The sequence below is a fragment of the Pempheris klunzingeri genome, chromosome 15 (genome assembly GCF_042242105.1).
Source record: "Pempheris klunzingeri isolate RE-2024b chromosome 15, fPemKlu1.hap1, whole genome shotgun sequence".
NCBI classification, from domain to species: domain Eukaryota; kingdom Metazoa; phylum Chordata; class Actinopteri; order Acropomatiformes; family Pempheridae; genus Pempheris; species Pempheris klunzingeri.
Genome location: NC_092026.1, coordinates 5,045,758 through 5,060,128, shown reverse-complemented (window position 1 = coordinate 5,060,128; position 14,371 = coordinate 5,045,758). Strand labels below are relative to the sequence as shown.

At 41.7% G+C, this 14,371-nt stretch overlaps 1 protein-coding gene across 4 annotated transcripts in view; it reads left to right on the top strand.

Annotated features, from left to right (window-relative positions):
* Positions 1 to 2,002: 2,002 nt before the first annotated feature.
* Positions 2,003 to 14,371, top strand: part of st3gal3b (ST3 beta-galactoside alpha-2,3-sialyltransferase 3b) — a 48,075-nt gene continuing 35,706 nt past the window's right edge. For 3 of the 4 annotated variants that reach the window (XM_070844431.1, XM_070844430.1, XM_070844427.1), the window contains exon 1: positions 2,003 to 2,120. The gene's annotated coding sequence lies outside the window, so the exon portion shown is untranslated. Of the gene's footprint in view, positions 2,121 to 8,588; positions 8,668 to 14,371 lie in introns of those variants that run through there. The other variant, XM_070844429.1, reaches the window with a different exon arrangement.

The following is a 14,371-nucleotide window of genomic DNA, read 5'->3' as shown; positions in this document are numbered from 1 at the left end:
ATGGTCACATCAATAATCCTATGAAAATTAAGAGATAGAGTCAAAATTATGAAATATTAAGTCAAATAATATGTGACTCAGTTTTTGACTTAACTATTAGCCACATGGCTCTACGGATAATGGCACGTCTCAATTTGCTACAGATTAATCATCAGGGTGAACATCTGACCTTTCAATTTGTGCCACCATCAGGTTCAATTTTTAATTTGTCCTTTCTGACCAAATACGTATAAAACTGATTCCCAGCAGCCTCAGCTGCACTCTGAGTTTAGTTTAGTGCTAATTAGCAAATGTTAGCATGTTCACAACACTAAACTACGGTGGTGGACACACAAACATTAGCATTAACATTGTGAGGTTGTTAACAAACTAAGGCTAGTATCATTGTATTAAGTCAAAAAAACTTACTAGAATAGACTTCACTTATTATCTAATCATTTTTATTCAGAAATGCTAACTTATCTCTAATCTTTACTTATCTATAATTTAGACTCATCTAGTGTTGCTATATAAATTTGTATTATATAATATAATATAATATAATTTTCTTTTGGTCTTCTCTTTGGGCAGAAATGAGCTTCTGTAGTGTGGAGGATTGAATCAGCTGTAACTGGATTGGTGCCGTATCCACATTTTGTGTCATGAAGTGAACCTGAGAGGAGTCAGGTCAGGCTCCGACAAGTGAAGGCAGAGAAATGAGCCCTTATTTACACAGACAGGTGGCAGGAAGGCACTAACCTATGCTGTGGGAGAAGTGGGTCATGCTCACACACACACACACACACACACACACACACAAAGACTGTCAGTAAACCACCTGCAGCAGACGCTTTTCCGAGCGTCACTGCTGGCTCTGTGCCCTTTTCCTAACCCTAACCCTAACCCTAACCCATCCTTCACGTCTACACCAGATCATAACTCCTGGAGACTGATGGGTAATGGTGGCAGTTTGAACTGTTTGGTTGACCTTTGCACCCTGGGGCTCTGCCAGGTGTGGAGTTTGGCAGTGGCACCACGGGCACAGTTGCAAATGCCATAAAAAGTAACTTGAAGATGATAAAAATAGATGCTGAAGCAAAAACATTCAGCAATAGAACAAATGTTGCAAGCAGCAATTCACTGCCCAGTGTAGAAATACTGTATGTTGATACTGCTTTCAGTGATACACCTGAACATAATCACCTCTTTGGAGCTTGTGGGTTGGCTGCACACACTGTCCTGTGTGCGGGAGCTTTCTCTCCTCTTGCTCTTGGACATTTTCTCCCACGCACCTGTCTGCAAGGAACTGAACGTGTGCATGAACCTTTTAGTCAAAAGATACATTTTTACCTGTACTGTGCGACATTGTATTTTTGTATTATTCCTCCTACAGTAGCCTATTCGTCTATTTGTTCGTGCATACTTTAGGGCTGCACCTTTTTTTGTTGAGCATTTTTTATGGCAAAGTAATAGCTGTTTTGTGTCAAGGCGCAGGAGCTGTCTGAACACACGGAGGGTGGGGATTTGACATTCTGTACAATTCTGTTGTCAAAATAAGCTCCGTTCAGTCAGAACTTTCCATCTGAAATGAGGATTTACTGAGAGAAATGATTTCAGTGACAGCGCTGATGTCTCATTTGACGTGCAACATTCACCAAAAAGCCTTCAGCGTTCCAGCATACTGTGTTCATGCTTCTTTTTAGTTTGAAGCTGTTTCCCAGACAGTGTGATGGATTTCTCATTTGAGACACAAAACAGAAATCCATGAGTCAACCTTAAATGCTGAAATATTTAATGAGCCTTGTTGCCGCGCCATTATTTTCTGTCACCAGTATTCGATGAGTCCCTCGGAGCTAAGATTAAATGAAAGAACTGCTGTGTCTATAAGTACCACTCAACGAATCTGATGCGCTGAAGTGGATCATCCCAAAGAACAAAGCAATTTTTATGTGGGCTAATAGAGAAGGGCGTGTCATGGCTGAACGCGCCGGGGTCATGTGAATTCATCTGAGAGTTGTGCCAGTTTCCTCTGTGCAGCCTGTTCAATTTGTAAGGAAGCTCAGGTCAGATGACAGTGTGTTCATTTATCATAGAAATACAAACCGTACCGCAAACAAAAGAAAAAAGGAGGCATCTCAGACGTAAGTATTCAGAAACATTTTTTTTTTTTTTTTTTTAAATCTTTTCTGTACTATTTTTGAAGTTGTGAGAAATCCAAGTAACTTAATAATTACTAACGTGTGCATAAAGAGTGTGAATTTTGTAGTGTGAGATGCCCAGAGTTTTCTGTTTGCACCAGATCTTTCCCTGTTTACTTTCCATATTTGTTCTCTCGCCATCTGTGGCAGGTCATCGGCACTGTCTAGTCCTTGATTCTCTGTCTATATTTTTACAATAACAATGGATTGAATTACTATGTGTTATGTGAAAGGTGTTCCTCGTGGTGATGAGCCCACAGAGAGCTGTCACCTGTCTCTGCCGTTCCCATCAGCACATTGGAGTGGGATGATGTCTTTCAGCTCTTTTTTTTTTATTTAACTGCTTTAATTCATTGTTTGCAGGCAGCTGTTTTCGGAACAAACTCTTGGATAAACCTGTTGTATGTTACCTGCTCAGCGCCGAGCAGACAGACCGAGCAACTAGATAATGAAGAACTGAGTGATGCACTTTGCTGTTAAGAAGCCGGATATTTAACTCAGGAGTTGGTGGAGACCAAAAATAAAGCTAAAAGTAGAGTGAATATTGGACATGAATTCATCAGGTGGCCAACAACAAAACTCTAAATGGATGCTGGTTTTAATTTGTAACTGCTGGATGTGTAATTAGGCAGCTGTTTGTTAACATATTCACCATATCGGCAATGGGTCAGCGTTGTGTTTACAGCTTATCCCCGCTGTCACAACGTGGCCCAAAGATCAGTTAACTCGTGCATTAACATTGACGCAAAAGTCATTTTGTTCAAGTCATTTTATTCCGGCATGGAAAGAGAGCAGGAACATGCAGGCAAATGGCTCGCTTATTGTTTTCCCACCAGCGCTCTATCTCTCAGCACGCCGCCATATCTAAACTCTCACACCATCTTTCACCCCTCTCTGTGACCCAGCAGCTGTGGCTCCCTCAGGTCGCTCTGTTAGTAGGGTGTTATTGTCTGCAGCCGCCTCAGACCAGTCACATGGTGGTCAAGTGACAGAGCTCAGGTTACTTTGTGCTATTGATGTCTGATTTTCAGATGATGGTGTTAACCACTAATTTACTGAGCTTGTTTCACTAAATCAGCAGTAGTGAAAATAGCAAAACCAAGTTTCAAAAGTAAAAAACTGTTTACTTACACTTACGCATCAAACAGACATAAATAACTGTTGTGGATTTATTATCTGTTATGGATACTTGTTCATATAATGCTTGTAAATGCTAAATGGCCTAAAATGACATGTCACTACCAACTCAGTGCATTTTTTTTTAAAGCTGCAACGGTGAAAAGATGTAAAGTACATGATGTGCTTTTGCATTTTATGCTCTAGGACAATAAAGCAATATCCAGAGCAACTGCCATTTCAGACTAACAGTAGCACAATACATCACCCCAAATCCCTCCGTGCCACATAACCACATCAACTTGCTTGATGCACTTAGAATAACGTGAAAAAATCCACCACATTGCCATAAAGACTCCCTCAGCACACTCAGGTAGATACAGGTCTAAAGAGAGAACATGTAAAGAACCAACCAGAGCTATTTTTCTTAACATGAACATGTCATCATTGTCAATATAAACCTAAGCACCCTGCATATACTGTATATTATATACATGAACACACTGTCACATCCATCTACATCATCTCTATATAGTAACCTCTTACATTAATAAATACAATATTTATTCCCTTTTGCACACATCATAAATATGTGTGTGCTTAAGTTTTATTGCATTAGATAGTGAAACAGGTTCAGGTAGATCTACTGTAAACGTTTGTCATTGTGGGATGTCTCTCATGAACCTAATGTGTTTAATTATCATCTCACTGGGACATCATGTAAGACTGAGGCAACAATTACTGTATATTTAAAGGTGCAACATGTAGAAATTGGACTCCTGCTTCAAAACAATAGGGTCCTCCTCCGCACCTAATAAACCCGGCAATATCCTGAAACATTTATCGTCTCATCTCATTCAAGTTTCAAAGTTAATTTATTTGCCATTTTACAACACAAGGCGGGCCAACAAAATTAAAGTTGCAGTCCCTTCACGCTACACACACATAGAACATACTGTATGAACAGGTAATGAAAGAGGATCAAATGAGAAATAATAGAAAAATAAATACTGTTATTTATATACATGTGTAAGGGAATAATTGTGTAGTGCATTTATTTTTGATGGGGGAACGTTAGCAGCAGCAACAGGATGGTGATGATAATGTGGTCTTCAGCACCAAGTGTTACACAGAGCCCATTTGGTCTCACTGGTGGCTGTAAGGCCGCTCACTGCACTGTTTGGTCTGGCTGGATGCTGTTTGTTTTAAAGTTAGCTGGTCTCAGTCCAAACCGAAACAATAATGTGACGTTTGAAAGAGTTCCTGCCACTGCACTAGAAATGTCTGTCAGTGCGGTTTGTGTCATTAGCTGCACGACAGATCTGGTGTTAGCTTTTAGCTGGGGCAGCGCTGCATCATCTTTGCCTCACACTGAGCTGAGGGCGGACTAGACGCTGCAGTGACTCACTGTCATCTCTGCAGGTTCAAAGTGGTATCATGTGAAAGACCGGGCCGGGGCTAGCTGGTTAGCATACTGACTTCAGTATATACAGTACGTTTCATTTCTGTTATACTGTCAATACTGATATTTCTACAGATTGTGGTTTTTCAGTTCTTTAAACCAAAACTCTTGCTTTATCTTACACATCGCTCCTTTGACTGGTTGCACTGGTGACTAATTGCACATGAAGCATCCTTGTGTTCTTCAATGAACTCAACGTGCCCAACACGCCGCGTCCTCTTTTGTACAGTGAAGAGATGCTCTCCTCACTTGGATACAAGACAAACGATGGAATTAGTAGCTTTTATCTATTGGTTTGGGGTAGTTACATCCATCACAAGAGAGATTTGGCTCATTATTGAGAGCAGCCTCTCAGCGAAGATATGACTGCGCCATGTTCATTAAAAGCCCTGCTGCACAAGGTTAGAGCCATTACCTCCACCCACTCGTTCACATTTGAGTGAGGTACCATTTTAATTCATGTCAGCTATCGAGTGTCTTCCCTGGAACTTCCTTTATAAACTTTTATTCATCCTCACATTGAAAAGTCTTCCTGCATACCTCTGTGTACAGTGACCTTAACAGAGGAATTACTTGTGACATCATTTATGCTAATTTCAAGCCTTCATCAAGAGTTTTGCCTTCCTTTGTCTGTTTTTCTGTCCACAGTATATTATTCCTACTCCACTAATATGATAACATTTCACAGCGTTTCTCTGTGGTTTACTACGTTAAATTTCTGTACGTGATATTTATCTGAAACGTGCAGGATGTGTGTGGGCAGGAAGATGCTGTCACATATGGTGTGTGTGGGTTTGTATCAGCTTCCCATAATGACCATACAAACATCAACCTATGTGAGTGAGATTAAGCCCTCTTGACGACACAAATGTACTTGACACCTTCAGGTTTAATTAAAGTCCTCCCACCGGTTTGTGCGATATCACATTTGACAAAATAAATTCTGACAGGGGTGCCAACTTGTGCCACTGCTGAGTGAAGATACCATGTGTCCTTAACCAAGATCAGATAAGGCTTATTTTGACACTGTCATGGGGTATGCTGCTTGCAAAAACAGGAAACACTGCCCTTCCTCAGTGAAACTAGTTTAAAGGTGAGATGTGTTATATCTAAAAACCGCATTAAGGGTTGCATCAAACAGCAGCCACAACTGTGGAGTAGCAAACAGTCTGTAAATGCTTTGGTTGGTTTCAAGGCATTTACGGACTGTTTGATTAACAATAGCCAAATGTGTTACTCAGAACTGGCACCTTACTGTTAAATACTGTTAAATAAGTATTTCCCAGTGTCACTGACTTCCCTTTTTGTATGAATTTTATTTCCCTACGTTCCCTGGTGAACAAATCATTGTCCTTCTTTCTCTTGAAGTCTATTTTGGATGTTCTGTGAGTCTGAAAGCTATGTGCAGTCACATCAATCATTACGGCATCAGAGTTAGTGGACTTTCCCTCACGAGGGGAACGTCACACATAAGCCACTTGTCCATTAACGGGGTCCGTGATGCAGTGCTTCACACCTCTCGATTTTAGGCTGTTGACAGCTGAGCCTGATTCAGGGCTACGAGACCACTGTCATGTTCCATTGCCCACACCCTGAACCCACAGATGAACTGCAGGGCAGTGCAAACAGGGATTACTGTCAGCCTTCATAAGCAAACTCATGAGTGATTCACTTTCTTCCTCCCTTCCTCAACTGATAATGTTTGCTTTTTGTCCGGCTCAAATTGCATTAAGGCTGCATTAATGGGTGATTCTGATCAAAAATCAGCAAAGCAAATGGCATTAAAAGGTCAGCAAACGGGGAGAAAATCTAATTTATTCCCTCACTTATTGCAGTCTTGCATAATTGAAGTGTTTCAGAAAAGCTGAGCTCATGTTGCCTCACTTCTCTTTTGACATTTTCACAGGAACAAACAACAGCAAAAAAAAATCTTATGTTTTAGTGTATCAGACTACAAAGTGATTTATTTCCCAAGCACAAAACTGTACACAGGTTTTGTAAAGACAGCTGCTGTACTGAGAAGACTGGCAGATGTCTTAGTGAATTCCAACTCAAGTCAGAAATCTGGTAGAATATATGAAATCAGACCTGACGTGCAGTGCTGAATGGCTGCTGGCAGAGACCTGAACCTGACAGCACAGGCTAATCACTTGTCTTTTATCTGTGTACGCGCAGTGCATGCACAGTACTTGTCACAACCTGCCTGCTGCTTTTCCACTTCCTCCTACTTGCAAGCCCTTTGTGGCATATGTGTAGATGCCCCTGCAGTCCTGCAGAGCAGCCCACAACGCAAAAAAAAAAAATCGAGTACGTGCACGCACACACACACATGCGGATGAGACAGAGAGAGAGCGTGCATGAGTATTTGTGTTACAGAGACAGAGAGTCTAGATGTGCGAACGTGTGAAAGCGTGAGTTGATAAGTAGATTAACGCATTGACAGAAGACTGGCTGATGACAGTTTTGTGCCAGGTAGCTGCCAATACACAAACAGTAGCTCACAGCTCTTTTGAGGTTGTTGTTTGTGATACCATTTGTTGTGCTGTAGTACATATTTCAAAATGTCTAGCTTTATCACAGCACAGTATTTTTTCTTTGGCCCTCAGTGCTCACTGTCTGCGAAGCTAATGAATAAATGATCATACGTATCTTGCCTGTTAGAAAGATCAGATCAAATCAAATCAAAGCAACTTTATTGACCAAGTTTGAACAGACAAACAAGGAATTTGACTTGGTAAACTTGACTCTCTGACCAACGCCACATTTACACCCCACTTTCTACACAATATATAATGTGCTGCTATTGAGATCATGTACAGAACTATTTCTGTTTCACTTTAATGGGACTTCCTGTTGTTGCCACCTCATTAAGCAGCAGGCTGCAGCAAGCTAAGCCCATAGGTTTCCCCAAGGCTCTGCTTTATCACATGATGGATCAAGCCCATAACTGTCTGAGCTATCTTGTGTCTGCAAGCACGCAATCTTTCCAGAGCCACCAGCATGGCATGGCTGCAAAGATACCATGTGACACAGCTCCTACCATAAATTAAGTGCAAAAAATGCCAAATTTTGAAGATCACAGTGGTTTGATCACACTTACACATGTACACTCTAAATTGCGGTAGAAACCTACTATGGTTAAAATGTGGTCTGACACAAACCTTCTGCTTGCTGATATGCTGTGTGGATTTTGAATGGGAGGAAAAATAGTCACCATTTTGCAAATGTCTGAAGTTGTGCCATAACAAACAATACTCCTTGTCTGCCTCGGGCTCAGTTTTATGTGGTAATATGAGCGGTGAAAATGTTTGAGTCATATATGCAGTGCAGTCATATATTTTTGAAGAGTTTGACTTTTGAGAAAAGGTATTCACAGCTCAGATTACAGGTCACACAACAAAACACCCAGGACTCACATAGAGCATTTCACATCCTCTTATATAATAGTTATTTCACTTTCACAATTTATTTTAGTAGTTATACAAAGGTAAGCTGATTTAAACAAGCTTGCAGCAAGCTTACTAGCCTCTGGTGCAAAGGTCCAAATTTCAGCCAGATAACATTTCTTTATGTGATGTGTTTTAATTGTTTGCCTTCCTTTTAAAGTGTAACAGGCCAAACAGATTCTACTAACCATCTTGCCATTGTTTAACAAATGTTGTGCAAAACTGTACTGCTCTGCTTATGTTTGAATGGGGGTGTCTATGGAACCAATGCTATAGAAATCCTCCCGGTTATTGATTAACTAATGTTTGCAGAGAGCGCTAAAAGGACAGTGACCAAATCAAACCGTGTCTTTCATGTTTCCTCTCTCTTTTGGAATTACTGTTCTATGTGAGTGTTGGCTCATTTATTCTGTCACTCAGTGGTTTGATGCTAATACTCTGGATTGAGGTCTTGACAGCTGAAAAGGTAATGTCTGTTTCTACCTTTGGAGAAATTTAAGGTCATAAACCAGAGAGACTTATTTCATTAGCCTGAAAAGCAAATGGAAGGAACCTAAAAGCCTAGAGGGACCGCTCAGCTGATCATATGCCGATAGGACCTTAGACTGTCAGATATGATTACAATGAGACGGGGGAGCAAATGTTAAAAGCCCAAATGGTGCACATTATATCATCTAAAAATAATTTCCATAATAGAGACGTAATGTTTGTTTCGCTGTTTGCGTGGGAATGTTTTTTCCATATAATCTGTCTGCTACGATACAGTATCTGCATGAGATAGACAGAGGCTTGAAACAAAAACAGGAATTATTTGTGGGCCAAGGATGAATCCATGACCTTGGCCTGGTGGGGCTTAAAATAAGCTCCCTGGTGCACTCCAGGAAGGTAGAAAGTGACTCTGTAAGCAGGATAGTCCATTAGAAAACCATGTATATATTTCACAGCTTATTCATAATCACAAACTTTAATCAAATAAAACGTAACTTCTTCTTTCTGCAGGAGTTTTGGCGAGGGGGGAATTAAGAATTTGAATGATCATTGTACAGCTTTGGATGTAATATTAACTATTATCATTAAAGAAACAGGCAGGCCTTTGGGGAAATACGCTTATTTGGTTTCTTGCCAAGACTTTGATGTGAGGACCACTTTCACGTATTGAGCTGGAGCCAGCAAGCAATTACCTTAGCTGAGTCCAGAGACAGCTACAGCACATACAGTAAGTCACAGAAAACACAAGTTGTCATTCCTACAGTTTTGTTTATGCACAGATGAAACAAACAGAATATAAGCTGTTATTTATTTGAGCTATATTTATATCTGAGCAGATCTGAACAGAGCCAGGCAAGCTGTTTCCACATGCTCCCAGTCTGTATGCTAAGCTAAGCTAATCATCCCTTGGAATTTAATGTTCAGACATGTGTGTGGTATTAATTAAAAGCACCTCTCTGCAAGAAAACAATCAAGTCGATTTCCCAAAATGTCAAAAAATCTTCCCATGAAGGATTAAGTATGTATAAACAATGCAGAGACCTAAATCACAGTTCAGTAGTCGATTCATTGCTGACCTTTGCTTTCATGCACGAGACAGGAGAGAGAAAGAGCGCAAGTGTTTGAATGTGACGCAACAGATTAACTACAGTATGTACAAGGTAAACAGCAAGAGGGAAGAATCTGAATGAGATCTTTGCCAGGTTTCGAAACTCTTGACTGGAAAGGTCACCATTTTCATCATCTCACAGGCTCATCCCCTTGACTTCCATTTGAAGGTGCCTTTGGTTATTTTAAAGGATGTGTATCATCAGTCCAGGATGTGTATCCGGGACACGCACGCTGTGGTGTTTTACTGCCTTGGGTGTATTTTACTGCAGACTCACTCTGTACCGCTGAAATAATTGTACAAGCAGTGATGCCAGAAACGTTTCCCCTACCAACTCCTCCTACTGTGCTATATTATAATGTTGCTCTTTCATTCCATTGGCTCTTCCTGTTGTTACTCTCACATGTGCATGCTGAATGTGAAGCTGGAGCCAGCTGCTGGTTAGCTTAGCTTATCATCAAGATTAGACAAAAAAATAGGTAATAAAATGTGCCCACCACCTCTACAGCCCACTGACTAAGCCGTAGTTATACGGGCGGGGGGCCGGGGTGTACTGGAACAATACTGATAAACTAAAGCGCTTTTACATTTTAAAGAGGCAGGCTAGCCCTTTTCTTCCTGCCTCTACCCCTTAAGCTAGCAGGCTGCTAAGCTAGCCTGGCTCTGGCTTCCCTATTCAGCAAACATACATGATGCTGATATCAATCTTTCTGTTTAACTCTTTGCAAGAAAGCCAATAAACATATTTCCAAACTATCATTTAAAGCAGCATCAACTATTTCTGTGTCTAAATGAGCTCAGTTTGCAGTTACATTCAGTCCGACTTGTTGATGATCACAGAGTTCATAATAAGTGAACAATGTTTTGGTTTTTTTCTCTGAGAGGTCTGAACCTGAATTATTGTAACACTAAAATGGAATTTGGCAATTAAGCTCAAAGGGTTTGGTGTGTTCAGTCAGATACAGCCACTCCACTGTGCCCCTGCATGTATGGGATCTGTCTGTATCCCATTAGCACTTATTTATTTCCTGCTGCCTGGCGGCTAGAGCAAAAGCCACGCCACTGAGCGGATCCTTCATCTATGATTCATCTGATACAACAATCAATTATTTATTTTGCCACAGTAAAGTCTGGCTGTACTCGTGTAGGAATATCTCTCAGAGAGATGGGACATGGCGAAGTCTGCTTAAAGTTAGTATTCTGTTCAGTAGTCAGGATACTTTAAGCTTTATTTTTGACGTACTGTACCCGTAACAGAAATACCCTCCTGAATGGTGTGGTCCAAAACTAGAGCTTTTCTTTTGCACGATACGTTAGACGATGCGCTGTAGCCACAGTAGTGAAAGACAAGCATCCAGATTACGTTCCTTTAAAGAGGGATTCATTACTCAGGCTTTGCTGATGGTAGAGGTTGGAATGGGCACAGCTTCTATCATGCGCTTCACAATTTCTGATGAGCTTCTTTCCTGATGTTGAGCTTTTGTACAGCTGTTACCTCCTGGTATCATCCCTCACGAGTAAATTATACAGTATTGTTAAAGCCTAAAGGTCAGAAATAACCCTCAGGGAGGCGTCTGAGCAGACTGAAAAGAGTACAAGCACATGAAAGGCATTATATTCTCCTAAACATCATTTCACTGTTTCCATCATCCACTGATCTGAGTACCTTTAAGCTCCTGGAGTGGGCTTAAGTGGGAGTTAGTGCACAGTGGACACTGTCTGACTACACTCAAAGAAGATGAAATGCTAATACTAGTGATGGATCTGATGCTATCGCTGCTAGTGGCACCGATTCCACAATCTACACTGGATGAAAGATTTCATTTTTCGTTGGAGCATGTGTTTTTGCTATCATGACAGAGCTGTTGCTCACACCGCTCTGGTACACCGCTGCCAGTCCGCAAACAATTAGAGCATTAGAGGAATGGGGCATGACGGAGGAAAAGCAGGAACAACACGATCGTAAAATGACTGAGTCACGTTTCAAACCACCAAGGATCAAATTAATTCAAATGTGGCTTCATCTTGGCGACTAGATTTGCAACGTACAGTGAGGCGAGTGCATCACAATCTGTGGATACATAAAGCGAACAGAAGTTTTCCCCCTCAGGAACGTAGCTCTTTAGTGGCAGACAAACAAATAACGGTACACTTCCCAGACATGGTTAGAGGATGGAAAATGTCTGCTCTTTGCATTGTTTTCTGTGGCCAGTGATCAAGTCCCTCTTGTAAGTGAGATACAAACTAATGATCCATGTGCCAAAGGCCACGAACTGCTGCCAACCCACCAGGAGTCCCATGCCAGCTCAAAAAAAAAAAAAAAAAAAAGGCTGTGATCCTTGGACACTTCAGTGGGCTTGTGTATGTGCGTATCTCAGTGCTTGCTTGTACATGTATTTTATTCTCCTGGCTCCTGCTAATCTCCTGACCCCAGATGGAGAACAGTGGGTGAGCAGATTGTATTTCCTGCTTGATTTAATATTAATAGATCGGTGTGCTACTCTGCCATGCTCTTTGCGAGGCAAAAACGGAAGAGTGCCCCCCCGAACACCACCACCACCACCTCTCTCTCTCCCATCTTGGCTCTCAGCCCAACAACTGCTTATAGGAGGAGGATAGGAGGCCTTGTGAATGTCAGGACACAAGTAAGATGCAAGATCCGAGAGGAAAACTGAATTAACAGAGTAACCCGAGTGGGTGCAAAGGACAGGACTATGGATCTGCTGCCATACAACAATCTGCTGTGAGCAGCTACACGATAGAGGAAAGGCCCCACCGGCACTGAGGATGACACACAAGGTCTGCAGAGCCAGTGTTTACTCAGCATATCAGCAGAGAGTAAGTCACTCAATTATTCATTTCAGCGCTCCTATTCTTAGAAGTCTGATGAACATAAGAGTCGGTTCACGTTCATGTGTGAATCTGTGATCACCTCTTCAACCTGCTCCTCTTACTGGTTACGATGAGACTGACAGCTAGTAGTGACGGCTGCCTTAAACACCTGAATTTGAATCTAATTTGAGCTTAACTGTAGATTCATGCACTGGCTGTGAGATGATAACTGCAATATTTCATGTGTGGTGATTCATTTCAGAAGGCTACCTTAATGGTTGATCTCCTTGATCAACCATTGAATGATATTAGTGGTGGCAGACCTGTTCAAACTTGTGCAGCACTGGGACAAGACTCCTAAATGAATGAGGCAGGTCTCTTTGAGAACAGAAAACTAGAGATAAAACCACTTATGGTGTATATATTTTATCCCCAAAGAACATTCAACTGTTGTCTCTCTTACTGAGGGAGCAGAAATTGTGCTACGACAAGCCTGACAGCGGCTGCAAATATAGGATTTTTGCTTTCTCTATGACTGTGTGTGTGTGTGTGGATGCATGCCTGACTTTGGTTTGTAAGTGGTTTTCTAGTATGAATGATGAGCTCTCACTGAAAATGACCTTTATAATGTGGTGCTTTTCCAACATGGACATGGAGCTTGGGCCAGTTGTACTTCCCCCAAGTATTCTTACAGTCCAAACTTTTATACCCACAAAATTCTCTTCAACTTCATTTATAGAGGAAGTGAATGGCAGGAGCGTTCGAACTCCTCCCACTTGGAACCTTTTGCCTTTGCATGAGAAACTTTTAACAAGAACCGCTGGTTCATCTTAGTTCTTTTTTCTCTCATAAATTCCTGTGTAGGTTTTGTGAGGGGTTTTATGACAGTGCAGTCAGTGTTCAGCTGATCACCAGGCTTCTCTGACTTCACGATGACGGTAGGAACCGCCTGCTTGGATACAATACACAAAACAGCTTGTGACAAACTGCTCGGTGAGTACTTATGGTTTGTGGGTAGGGACATTAGCATCCTAGAAGGTATCAGAAGTAATCAAAGGGGCAAAGGGGCTTACGCTTGTGCAAGTAATGATTATTTGTAGCCCTCTAAGGGATAAGTAGAGCTAAACATTCCTGGAAAAGCTCTCCAAACTCCAGTGCAGACACCACCAAAGACAGTCACTGATGGAGGGCTGGATGGTGGTCTATTAAAGGTCTGCCACTGATTTAGATAAATACTGACCATAGTCTGGGAAGGACTGTCTGGAGAAAATACTCCACAGTAAGGCATACAAAATGGGCTTCAGTCCACTGCAAATGAATACCTACAGGCTACTTTCAGGTTTTGGGATCTCAGCAAATTCAGCCATGGCCATGGGATGAAAACATGCCTCTCACCTATACAGTCAATCAAAAATGGTGCTGAGCAAGCACATACCATTACAGTGTGGGTCGGCCGGCTCTGTACATTATTGCATGCCTATTATTGCTGCTGAGCACGGGCTGTGACAGCTGGGTGGGGGTCGGTGTGTCTGCTATAAGTGCAAAAAGCAAAGCCAGCTCCAGTGAGATGATAACAGCTGACGTGCAGAGAGGAGCACCACGTGAAGAAGCAGATGAAAAGGTGCTTTCACTGTAGCTCTGCTAGGACAGGAGGGGGCATCATAATTCAGAGGAGCCTCATGTGACTGTGGCTGAGAAACTGGGTTGCTGTAGACTAGAGACCCGCCGCCGCTGATGATGA